Source organism: Sparus aurata, chromosome 3 (genome assembly GCF_900880675.1).
Source record: "Sparus aurata chromosome 3, fSpaAur1.1, whole genome shotgun sequence".
In the NCBI taxonomy this organism is placed as follows: domain Eukaryota; kingdom Metazoa; phylum Chordata; class Actinopteri; order Spariformes; family Sparidae; genus Sparus; species Sparus aurata.
Genome location: NC_044189.1, coordinates 23381193 through 23393194, shown reverse-complemented (window position 1 = coordinate 23393194; position 12002 = coordinate 23381193). Strand labels below are relative to the sequence as shown.

Below are 12002 nucleotides of genomic sequence, written 5' to 3'. Positions count from 1 at the left end.
TAATGTTTATGTACTGAGGTGTGTAACGCAGATACAGACAGGCAGATTTATCTCGCTGCTGCTATCAAATGATGAGAACGTAGCTGCGTTCACAAAAAATTGATGATCACGAGGCTAGCTGGTTAGCATGCTAACCTCGGGAGACATCTCTGCAACACAGGACGTCGGCATCCTTTCGTCACAATCTGATAACTTGATAACATGAATTCTTCTTTGTCTTCTTCCTCTTCTTCTTCTTCTTCTTCTTCTTCTTCTCATTTCCTTATTTGACAACTTTCCTTCATCAGGAGGGACCTGAAACTGAAGCAGCTAAATGGAATCCAACCACTGTTTATCATTTCATTGATGCTGTGACCTGTCGAAAGGACTTCAGTGAAGAAGGCCTACTTATCTGTTACCTTCACTGCATCGGATCAATGACAGCACAGCCATTTCTGGAAGGGTGTACATGAAGGTTAACACGACTGTAGGTTGATAAAAAATGGTAAAGTTGTTATAATACACTGGACAGTATACTTGCCAACCCTCCCAATTTCCCTCGGAGACTCTCGTTTTTCATTGCACTCTCCTGGTTTCCTCCCGGGGGTCACAGTCCTCCCGTATTTCTTGCAATTTATTTGACATTTTCACACTTTCACCCCCCTTTCAGTTATTTTAACCAGTCTAGTTTCTGTTGCTTTATAGCATGTAGTCTGCTTTACTGCTGCGCCTCGTCCTCTTCCGACTGAGCGACTGCGCACGGAGGAACGGAGGGGAGAAAGAATATTAAAAACACATTTCAAATGTATCTCGTTATTTTGATTCTTTTAATGTCAGGAAACACGGTTCTTGAGTCCCAGTTTTCTTTTCCGGGGTCGGACCCCCAGAATCCGACTGCAATCATCCTCGTATCCAAGAATAAGAGGTTGTCAAGTAAGAATTATGGAGATGTCAGTTAAACACAGTTGGTGCACACACATACTGTGTTGGGACACCACAGAGTTTTGATCAAGACTTTAAAGGGCATGATTTAAAAAGCTGAAGAAACAAACTGACCTTAAAGGACAACATCATTTCAAACGGTTTTACTTTGTTTATATGTGGCGGACCCTGCCACCTTTCTAGCTTCAAACAGTGTGCTGGGGACCTTATTAAAAAAAAAAACCATGCTGAGCTTAGATAATAACACATTGTTAAAGAAACCACTGGCTTCAAATCTTTTGTCTTGTGACCCGTTAGTCGGGGCACCTTGTCCCCTTTTTTCGAAGCTGTTAGCATCATGAAATTCAGAGTTTCATTGGACTTTAGAGAATATCAGAGAAATGTCTAAAATCTGATTAGTAAACACTGCAGCAAAGCGTGTTTTCCTTCTTGCCAAGGCCATTGATCATCTCACCGCCCGTCAGACTTCTCATCTTTCTAGCCCTTTAAATTCTAACCTTTACTGATGAAACCCAATCAAACCGCGAGGCCTCCTGAGGGCACGAGCAGCGTGACTCACACTCCGGACGTCTCCATAAAGAAACTGATGGACACGGCGGAGAGGAGCGCCTTCTTCTGTCGCCTCTATTATTTCTATCTATGTCTGGACGGCTCGTCATGTGTTATCGCTTACGTAACACTCACGCCTGTCACAAGTGAGCTGCGCCGCGCTCTCCCAGACAGCACTGACAGGTATGTGCAAAGCCGGGTTGGGGTTCAATACGCAGGGTTTGCGGTTCTTATAGCTGCCCATCAGAATCACACACACACACACACACACACACACACACTCACAGGGCACTTTGTCTCTAAGTGGCCCTCTCTGTAGCTACACATAAGTGGAACCGTCAGAGCTCCGTATAGGCTGCTTTATCGAACTGTGGGCGAAAAAGGAGGGATGCATGCCTGTATCAGCCGAGGCGATGATGGATAAATAGGTGAGCAGGGAGGGGAGGATAAATAAACAAAATAACCAATGGATGGGAGGGAGACGGATGGAAGACAGTTAAGGGGTTTCAGCCAATTAGAGAGGGAGAGTAGATAGATCCAGAGTGCTTCCAGACACCAGATGGACTGAAGAGCGCTGGCGTCACAGCAGTAACAAAAGACTCAGGAGAAAAGAGGGAGGGAAGAGTGAGGGGAGGAGGAGACCGAGGCTAAGAATAGTCGTACAACCTCGGGCCAGCACAATCGGTCGGCCCTTCCTGCTATTTTTTACTTTACTACCGTGGCAGCCAGCACTCGTCTGACATCTTTCTCTCCACTCTTTCTATATCTGTCCCTCCACTGGCCATATTTCAAACTGTAAGAACGACTCTGTCGCAGAACAAACAGCACGCACAGCTCAAACGGTCGTGTGTAGCGCTCCGCCGCGAATGTCGATCGCGCCTTCAAAAGCAAGACATCTACAGTGAGTTACTCGATCGATGCCGGTTCACACGTGCGATCAAACACAAGGCCGCGGAGAGAGAGAGAGAGAGAGAGAGAGCAGAGTGAGTGGCGTGCTTCTGATCCCCGCTTTCTTAGAGCTGCTTCACTGACGTCGGTTAATCCTTGAGAGGTTCCACTGGGAACCCTCGTGCGCTTCTCCAGGGTATGGATTTCAAGGACGCACAAGACAGAAGTGGGATTTACACACATGTGAGGGTGCAGGTGACAGGAATTACACTTGAGTGTGCACACCTTCTACTTACCACAGTCTCATCAGGAAATGGTGCTCCATGTCGTCAGGTAGAAACGGCCGGCTGGATGAACTCGCTTTAAATCACTCTGCAGAGAGGAGAAGACAAAGAAAATGTCAGTGAAGCTCCAACTGCAAAATGCTCACATGGGCTAATTTGCGCGTGCATTTTCATACCTGGCAGGAGGCGTGTAGCTCTGTCTCTCTTTATTTTCTCTACAGTACATCCCTCTCTCTAAGCTCCGACCTGTAAAATAATCCCTGGTGGTGCCTGAAGATGTAATGTGCTGGAAAATGTGCGGCTGTGCCTGTTGGTCCCGAAACAAGAGGCTACCCTGGCTGCCTGGCTAATGCTAACTTGGAGCGCTAGGCCCTGGACCCGCAAACGGAGGGACGACCGGAGGATATGTGGAGAGGTGAGCGAGGGAGCAGTAGAGAGAGCAAAATCAGCAATGGAAATAAAGGGACTGGAGGGAGGGAAAGAAAGAAATAGAGAGGAAAAAAGAGAGAGGGGATGACTAAGAGCTAACAGCTTAATTGAGTGTGTGCTGCATCCAATTACCTCCTAAAGGTAGCAGAATGTGGGAAATCACTTAGCCTCAAGAAATCAAAGGAACACACACACACGCTCACACACACTGAGGCTTACACAAAAATAACACCAAGTGTGTCACCTGATGTGTGTGTGTGTGTGTATGTTTGCACCTGTGTTCATACCAGAGATAATAGTGCAAACATGACATTGTGTGCTCCTCCTTGCTTTCTGAGTGAGCTCCATGCTTAATGCTACTAGGCTAACAGAGGATACCACAGGATTTTGAACATTTTGCTACTGTTCTTTAAAGCAATAGCAGTTTATTACATTACTACTAGCTGTTAGCATTAGCTCCACTGACATTTTTTCTGTCGGTATCTGCCTCATTAGATCTAGCGCATAAGACAAAAGATGAACGTGTGCTCCTCCATGCTGAGTCTGAGTGAATTGTATGCTAAATGCAACTAAGCTAACAGAGGATTGCTGTTTCATTAGCATTAGCTGTTTATTACATTACTACTAGCTCTTAGCATTAGCTCCCCGGCCTTTTTTTCTTTCTTTCTTTCAGTCATAATTGTGTGTCATTATAACTAGCGCATGAGACAAAAGAAAGAACATAGCATTGTGTGCTCCTCCTCGCTGTGTCTGAGTGAGCTGTACGCTTAATGCTACTAAGCTGACAGAGGATGCCAGATGAATCTAAATAATTAATTGCCATTCAATTAGCATGAGCTGTATAGTACTTTACAACTAGCTGTTAGCACAGTTCCCTGGGCTTTTTTTCTGTCTGTCATATTGAGCCTGATTATAGCTAACGCACACTCTCAGCATGTAGTTTGAGGCTCCATGGCAACAGCAGCCAATATACTGTACCGACTACATTTAGACTGCTCTAATCTGCAAGATGACTGGATGCATTCCTTCAATTCCCAAATGCCTCAACAAGAGCCTGATTTCATTTCAGCAGTGTATCACCTGCTAATTGTATTCCGCTGAGCAAAATAGAGTTGTTTCATACACAGTCGCATTCACAGACCGAGGGGCACGGTCCATGAGCGGTTTTTAATATGCATTGTGTGACAAGCGGCGCTGTATCTTTGCCAATCCTATACGGAGGATCTGCCGCTGTCGTTCGTCAAGCGGAGCATGGCAGATGCTCTCGCGAGCTCCCATTGATTTGTAAAAAAGTGTGTGTGTGTGTGTGTGTGTGTGTGTGTGCGTGCATGTGCGGGTGTGATGCGTCGCTAGCTAGCTGCAGAGATAATTAGAACACAACTCTTTTGCCGTCCCTGCAGGCCACTGATCCAGCTGCTTTCATCTAATATAGGTCAGCTGTGACAAAGCCCTCAGCATGGACACTGATCGGCTCTGCTAGCTCGCTCATACACAAAATATGCAGCTGAACTACTTGAACACACACCACATGGACGTGCATGTCCGTGGCTCATCACGTGTGGTGAACGTTGAGACATATGCAGGGGAATGCCCACACTACGGCTTCCACACACACCAAGGCCCCCCAGTGTCCTGCTACCGCTGAGAAACACACCGCCCACTTCACAAATACCCCAGGTAGTGCAAATGAGATGCCCTCAGGTCAGCATCTCTCACAGCTGAGGAAAATATTGCCGGGCATCGTCAATGCAAATTCAGTCGCTTGCTCCGAAAATCAATGCCAGACTGGAAATTGTCTTTAGTTTCTCTGACGGTAAGTGTGTGTGTTTAATACTCTCTAGCACGAGAGCTGCATTAGTTCATAGTCATTTGCCGTACTAGAATACGGTGGATGCAACTACCAGAACCTCAAAAGCCCTTAATTAAAATTGGACACAACAGAGGAGGAAGTGAATTAATCCATTTTAAAATCTTGTTCGCTGACTTTTTAAGTCCCGTGGCTTTTATCAATGCGACAGTATCCAGCGCTCTCCCAATACGTAAAACATGAGCCAAATTCACAATTGAAACAAGCTATCCATTCTCAATAAAGGAGACCAGTGGCTGACCCAGGATGGAAGTCCACAATCGTCACATTTTCCCAAATCATTCTGCGATCCTGTGGCAGATTTGCATCACCAGGTTGGAATATTACTGTGTGGAGGCAACTCGAAAAAAAAAAAAACAAGTCAAAACACACTGATCAAATTTGTGATTTGCACGGTCACAGCCACAGACTGTTAACATGTAATATCATACAGTGCCTTCAGTTACACAGATATGTATAGATATATGCGATGACAGGCTGCTAAGCGTCAGGTCTGACAACACAAGAGAACTGAGGATTCTCACTATTTGCCAGTCTTGTTGTGCCTGACGATAAAAATTGTATTCTTTTGCTCGGCTTTCCTGTGAGTTTTGCAGTTTGTCCTCTCTCTTTTTGTTTTCTTCGTTCAGCATAGCTGGAAGAGAGCACATTTATTTGAACACTCTGTTCTTTGGCAACAGCTGTGGGACTCAAAGTTCTCTTCTGCATAACCCCTAAAAATGCAGAGAGCGCTACGGCTTGGTTAACAGTATAAATCCTCAATAACCTCATAGACACTTCCTGAAATGCATGCACTATACACACACACACACACACACACACACACACACGCAGACATATACTAAATCTGCACACTCAGAGTCACTCTCTGTACTTCCAAGCCAACTTTCAGTACACCGTCCAGCCACCTGTCACCAGAGGTCACCTCAATGAGGGTCCCCGGGCCAAGACTGCAGAGCTTGATGGGATGCAAACTGAAGAGCAGCTGGGATGAAGAGGAGCGAGGCAAGAGAGGAGAAAAGCAATTATTTTCTCCCTTTTCCTCTCTGCAATACACAGCTATGACCCTCTGATCCAAAGGCCACATTTATTAAGTGCCACCGCTGATGTAAAGAGTACGACGAGTGCCTGCTTCACCTCCTCAGGTGCTTTGTTCAACCTACTGTATTGATGACCAACTCAACAGAAAGGCATCATTATCTTGCGCCTGCTCCACTACAATGGGATCACTGATGGAGCAATAATTGGTGCAAATTGCAAAGTGAACGAGTAGCGGTGTAGCCTTTGGGATGGCTTGATTGAGAGGCCTACGCTGTGTCGCATTGCGGGAGATCCATGGATTCTCTTGATTCTAATCACCACTTTTCTTCCTCATTCAGCCTCTCTTTATTTTTTCTCCCCACGCATGCCCGGAGAATGCAAAGCTAGCAAGTGGGATCATGCAGGGCTTTTAACAACTGCGGCTATTTATGCAAATACAATCAATATTTGATAGTCCCCCATCTCCACTGACTCTCTCCCTCCCTCTCACTTCCTCTCTCCATCTCCCTCTCTAACAAGAGACTGCAGTAGGGGCATTAATTAGGGCCAGACATGCGCCAAGGATTCCCCACAGGGCTGAGCAGCAAGGCCAGTTCATACCAGGCCAGGAGAGGACAGGCTTGGCCTGACCACTGCAATCAGGAAACAACAAGAGACCACAGAGGCGGCAGTTGCCGCACAGCAATCCACAACAGCCCTGCTAAACTTAGAGAGCTGGACTGAACTTGCTTACTAGAGGAGGAGAGTAAAACACACACTGGTATTTTTCAACAACAGCTTTTAAGTTGTTAAAACTTGGCATTATTTTCTTGTTCTTGATTGTTCAGCTCAATGACATTTCGCTAAATCCACCCTCAAGCTTCCTACTCTTGCTCAGCTCCTGAACAGCTTACATTCATAACAGTGGCAGATTGAAAGTTATTCATTTTTTCATTCCCTTTGACAGAAGTAGATAAAGGAGACTTATCAATTCTAACCAGCAACTGTCAGTTTCAACAACTGGCGCTGCCGAATTTTATCAGCCGTAGCTGGCCAGCACCTTAAGGTAACTTTAGCTGGTTGAAAACACCGGCGGCAGACTTTTTAAGGTTAAAGCTTACCTGTTTAAAAATAGAAATACTGTAAAGGTGTCCCTCTATACATCTATTGAGCCATGATGCTGAACATAACAAGTAAGAAGGCTTTACAATGTACATGACACATGAGGGCAGAATTTCAAAATAAGACAGGAAATGACAAACCCAAAAACTCAAACCATGGGTTGTCGAACTGGACAAAACCAAAGATCCAAGACCCAAGAAAAACCCAAGAAAACAATAAATGAGACACGGAGATGTTATATTGCTGCGCTGAGCAGCAGCAACAAACTTCATCACATTTTTCTTCTACGTGTCACAAACTCCCAACAACTTCTGCATTATAGAAACTCTGAGGGGACGCACTACTTTTTATGTTCTCTAGTGGGGGACTTTTAAATCACCATCTTGTGATGGTCAAGGGCTCAGGAGTCAATGACGTTTTTTTTTTTCCCATTAAAGAGCCTTTGTAGAGTGCATTACTGTATTCTCAGCTTTAGGGTAACAGCTAAACCAAAAGAGCCCAAAAAGGCTTAGTTCCGTTTGTAAACCACTGTCCTACATTTAGGACATAGCACATACTGTATATTCTTATTAACTTCATAGGGATTTCCACAGGATTAGGTTCAGGCAACCCAAGCAACTTTCTTAACACCAGCCATTTCCAATTAGATCCTATTAACAGAACACTGACTTCAGCTCTGCAAACAGCCTATAGGGGATTTCTGTCGGCTTAACAGACGAGGGAAAGTTTAATAACAGTTGCATGTATTCCTTCCATATAGCTGCGTATATACTGTTCTGATTTTCTTCATCCCGGCGCACCGTGAAGCCGCGCGATAACCCCCAGATCCCACCAATGCACATCGACTAAGACATACATTTAAGTATCATGCCTATCATATATGTACCCTGTAAGGATCATGCTAATAACTTCTAGGAGATCATGTATACTGTAAAGTCCCGATGCGTCCTGCGTGCTGAAACGAGCTCCATTAAGCTGCAAGTGAGATGAGCCTTAGAGAGAGATCGGGTCAGGCTTTCTCCGGGAGAGAAAAAAAAGAAGGAGATGGGGAGAGAAGAAAGCAAGAAGGATCTATAAGAGCTGATCCAGATCCCGCAGAAAGATGAAAAAAAGGAGAAGAAAGAATATCATGAGGAAAGGTTAACAGAATGGTAAGTCTGGAGGAGAGGTCAGGTTTTCATACAGAGTTCGGTCTGAGGGCTCGTCCAGGCGAGCATTTATACCAACAAAATCAATGCACTTCAGTGGAATATCAGCAATTGCTAGATCAAATCAGGCAAAGTAAATACACGCAGTCCTGTGAGGTAGAATTTGGTCGAGTCTGACACGCACATCCGTGCCCTCGTCCACATCGCAAACCTTTGAGAGCGTTGACCTTTGAAAGAACCGGAGAGCCAAAAAGCGGAGGACGTTTTCATATTAGCTGTGCGGTACCAATTTTATATAATGCTGCCCTTGTAAGTGTCAACCAGTCAAACAAAAAGAGATGTGGCATGGTTCGCAGGCAACCAGAGAGTCAGAGGTGGATGAAGCGTGTAAGTGTCCAGTTAAGCGTCAAGACTTGTACTGATGTATCGTACACGATCAAATCATACTCCGTCTCACTGTAACTCTGTACAGCACATAGTTTCATAAAATGTGGCGAGAGGAGCGATAATGAGAATTTATGTAATCACGGAATATGTGCCTATACAATTATGTAAGATTCTATCCCACAGGGCTCCAGACGGACTTTTCACAATGGTTGCCATGGAGCGCCCAACTTTTTCCTCTAGGAACCCGAGCACATAATTTAAGTGCACGTGATAATACACTCTAATTCAATTTCTTAGCACATTATGTAAATTGTTGTAAAACAGTAATGGAGGTGCAAATGCAAGTTTTACTTCATTTAAATCACAGCACGGGCAACAAGAAATTGCAATAAACATGTTATGTGTAAAAGAAACTAAATTAATAACTACATTTCGGGGCACTGATGCGACTAATGAAAACGTTTAGTCGCACTTGAAAGAATTTTGTGTGCAACCAAAATACTCTGTATGATTATATGCTCACTCTGTTGTCTAAGTTGTTTTTTAGATCCAGACCTTGATTTTTTTTTAAGGCCATATTATGAATAGGAAGTAAAAAATGTGATATATAGACTGATGTGTGCAAGCTTTCTGCAGTAACCCTTCAAATACAGTGACAAAGATATGACAGGGTAAATGAAGGAGAATGAAAGCTGCTCTGTTGTCTGGTGGTACGGCAGCAGACACCTCTGTATCTTTTGGCAGATTGCAGCACTGTGAACAGACTGCGGCTGGGGTCGGTGTTGTCTTTTGGTATAATTACAAATGAATTGCTCATGTCTTAAAAGTGGGTTTTCATATCAGCATATATTGGACAACATCGCAGAGATTTATGGCTTCACTAGACGTTTATTTTCCTTTCGAAAGACGTGTTGACAGGCTGAAAATGATTCGGTCTTCATTACTGACAGTCTCTGCCTGCATAACAAACTTAACACAAGTAGCCCAAACTGACAAATTACAGCTATCCATTCAGTCTCTATGTGGTATCTCCTCACAGTTTTGAGAATGCACATATCAGCTACTGTTTCAACACCTAATACTTTGCAATAAATCAACCTTACAGTGTCACCAATTGCTCGGCGCCACCTATTTTCTGAGTACTAAGGAACAAATTTACTGAATAAGAATCAATGAGGACGCGTTGACCTACGAAATGCAAATAGTGTCAGAAAAGGAATTCTTTTGGGTCCTGACACAAACTTTATGTTCTGCATAGAAGATGCTTAAAAACTCCTTTTGCACTTCCCTGTGCATTGAATGTATGACCTCACCACCAGCTGATACCTTTTTCAACACGAGGACTGTCACCTTGCCAAATCCTCTCTACATGTGCAGCTGAATAAAGATCTTGTTTGTAGACACACACACACACACACACACACACGCACACACTGGCAACTGGCTGCAAAACAAGCACCCCGCCTCTCGTCTTAATGGCTTTTAGACTCTGTTCTGACTGTACACAAATCAAACGAATTTACCAGCTCGAGGCACGCCTGCAGACAGACTGCACATTAGAATGAGGTGGTAGTGATACGGTGCTCTTAAGCTGGCACAGGGCTGCATGCATAAATCAGAGGAAGCGCCGCTGAGCTGAACAGAGGAGGTGAACGGAGAGAAGGGCTCGGAGTGGCTGAGAAAAAGGTAAAAAGCATCAGAAGGACACGAAGTTGAGACAAGTCCGGGAAATGGAAGCCGAAGCGGAACAATGTAGGGACAAAAGTCTTTCCTTCTGCTTCAGTGGGTTTCTGCAAGTGAACCATGTGTTAGGGTTACATCTGTGCATGTACTGTAAATGTGCCTGCTTGTATGACTACGCATGCAGCCGCAGCCGCAGCTGTGCTTCGCTTCACGGTCATGTGTCTTTATGGGTGCAACCACACACCCAAACACACGCACATATTCTCTGTGGTCAGGGCAAAACACTTAGAGCGCGGCTCCGTCTGCAGCGCTCACCTGACAGCTCACCATTTCTCACAGCATTTCTCTCTCTCCCTCGACTCTGAAGCATCCCTCGGCCCTCATTAGGCGATTCCTTGGCAGCAGCTGGATACCGTAAAGGAAACGTTTCCTCTCCTTCCCTTCCTCTCTCTCTCTCTCTCTTAATCAACCCTTCACCTTCTCACAACCTTTCCACTTGTGCAACATACACCTCTCTTTGCCTCTAAAACTGTTCCCCACCTTTTCATAAACTGCCCCCTCTGCCCTTCCCTTATCTTCTTTGTTAATTGCTCGGCTCTCCCAGGATGCGAGAATGGGATGATGCGGAACAACTGAGCAAGAACAAAAGCACCAACAGAGAGCAAAACATTAACCTGAAAACAAATTTGCAGGGTTCAACATGGCCCCAAACTACCTCCCGTTATTCGCTAGTCACAGACGGGCAGTTTGGAGAATGACTTAAGTTATGATTAATTCATTCCACTGCGGCTGGTGAATAAAGCAGCAGCAGTGATGCCTCACAGCACCCAAACAATCAGTGTCTTTCTCATTATTCTCAGTCAGACCTGAGAAAGATTTGGTTTATGTGTGGGTGTTTGAACGTATTCGATATCTACGCACGCGCGCGTGTGAATCTCTAAATGCAATTTTTTCGTCCGTGTCCCTTCACCCGAAACCCAATTCCAAGCCTGCTAATGCATTATGGATCATTAGACAAATATACTGACGGCGCACTGATTACAGAAATGAATGATGCATGCTGTTGTATAAGCGTGTGCGCTGGAAAATGTCTGTGTTTGGATGCACGCAGGGAGGTCATTTAAGAGAGACAGACTCAAGGCAATGAGTAGGATGTCCATTAGTGTCAGACTATTGGTAATACGACACAGGGGCTGCAGATAGGGTTTACAGCATCGTACCAAACCACGTCATCAGGTTCACCTCAAGGTCACCAGCAGGGAATCACAGACAGCCGGAACCACATTTTCTAGTCCCGACGATGCATTGATCCGAAATTAAAAAGACCAAAGTCTGATGAAAACAAAAAAAGTAATTAGTCCGATGCCTCCAGCGATGCCGTCACACGCGTAATCTTCGTATTTATAGCGTGCACACACTTCAACTACGCCTGACACTTCGTCTTCAACAGACTCATCGACTGTTCCTCCGTGCTTTGCGACTTATTTCTGCCACTTACACAACTTAAACACAAACGGACAAAGCACGGACATGCATGTGAAGGGACTCTGAGTTAACGTGAAGTGGACAACGATTATACACACAAAAAAAACAAAAACAAAGACAAGGCTTCGCCAGCACAGTGATGGGTAATGAAGAGAGCGTGCTGTGTGTCTCAAAATATTAGCTTCTGGCACTCGGAAGCAATACTGAACTGTCACACAC

The 12002-nt window shown here is 44.8% G+C and overlaps 1 protein-coding gene across 2 annotated transcripts in view; it reads right to left on the bottom strand.

The window, feature by feature from the left end:
* The window catches only part of dlgap3 (discs, large (Drosophila) homolog-associated protein 3), a 130949-nt gene that overhangs the window by 63669 nt on the left and 55278 nt on the right, over window positions 1-12002 (bottom strand). Inside the window, exon 2 of one of the 2 annotated variants that reach the window (XM_030412488.1) lies at window positions 2644-2730. The gene's annotated coding sequence lies outside the window, so the exon portion shown is untranslated. The remainder of the gene's footprint in view (window positions 1-2643; window positions 2731-12002) is intronic. The other variant, XM_030412487.1, reaches the window with a different exon arrangement.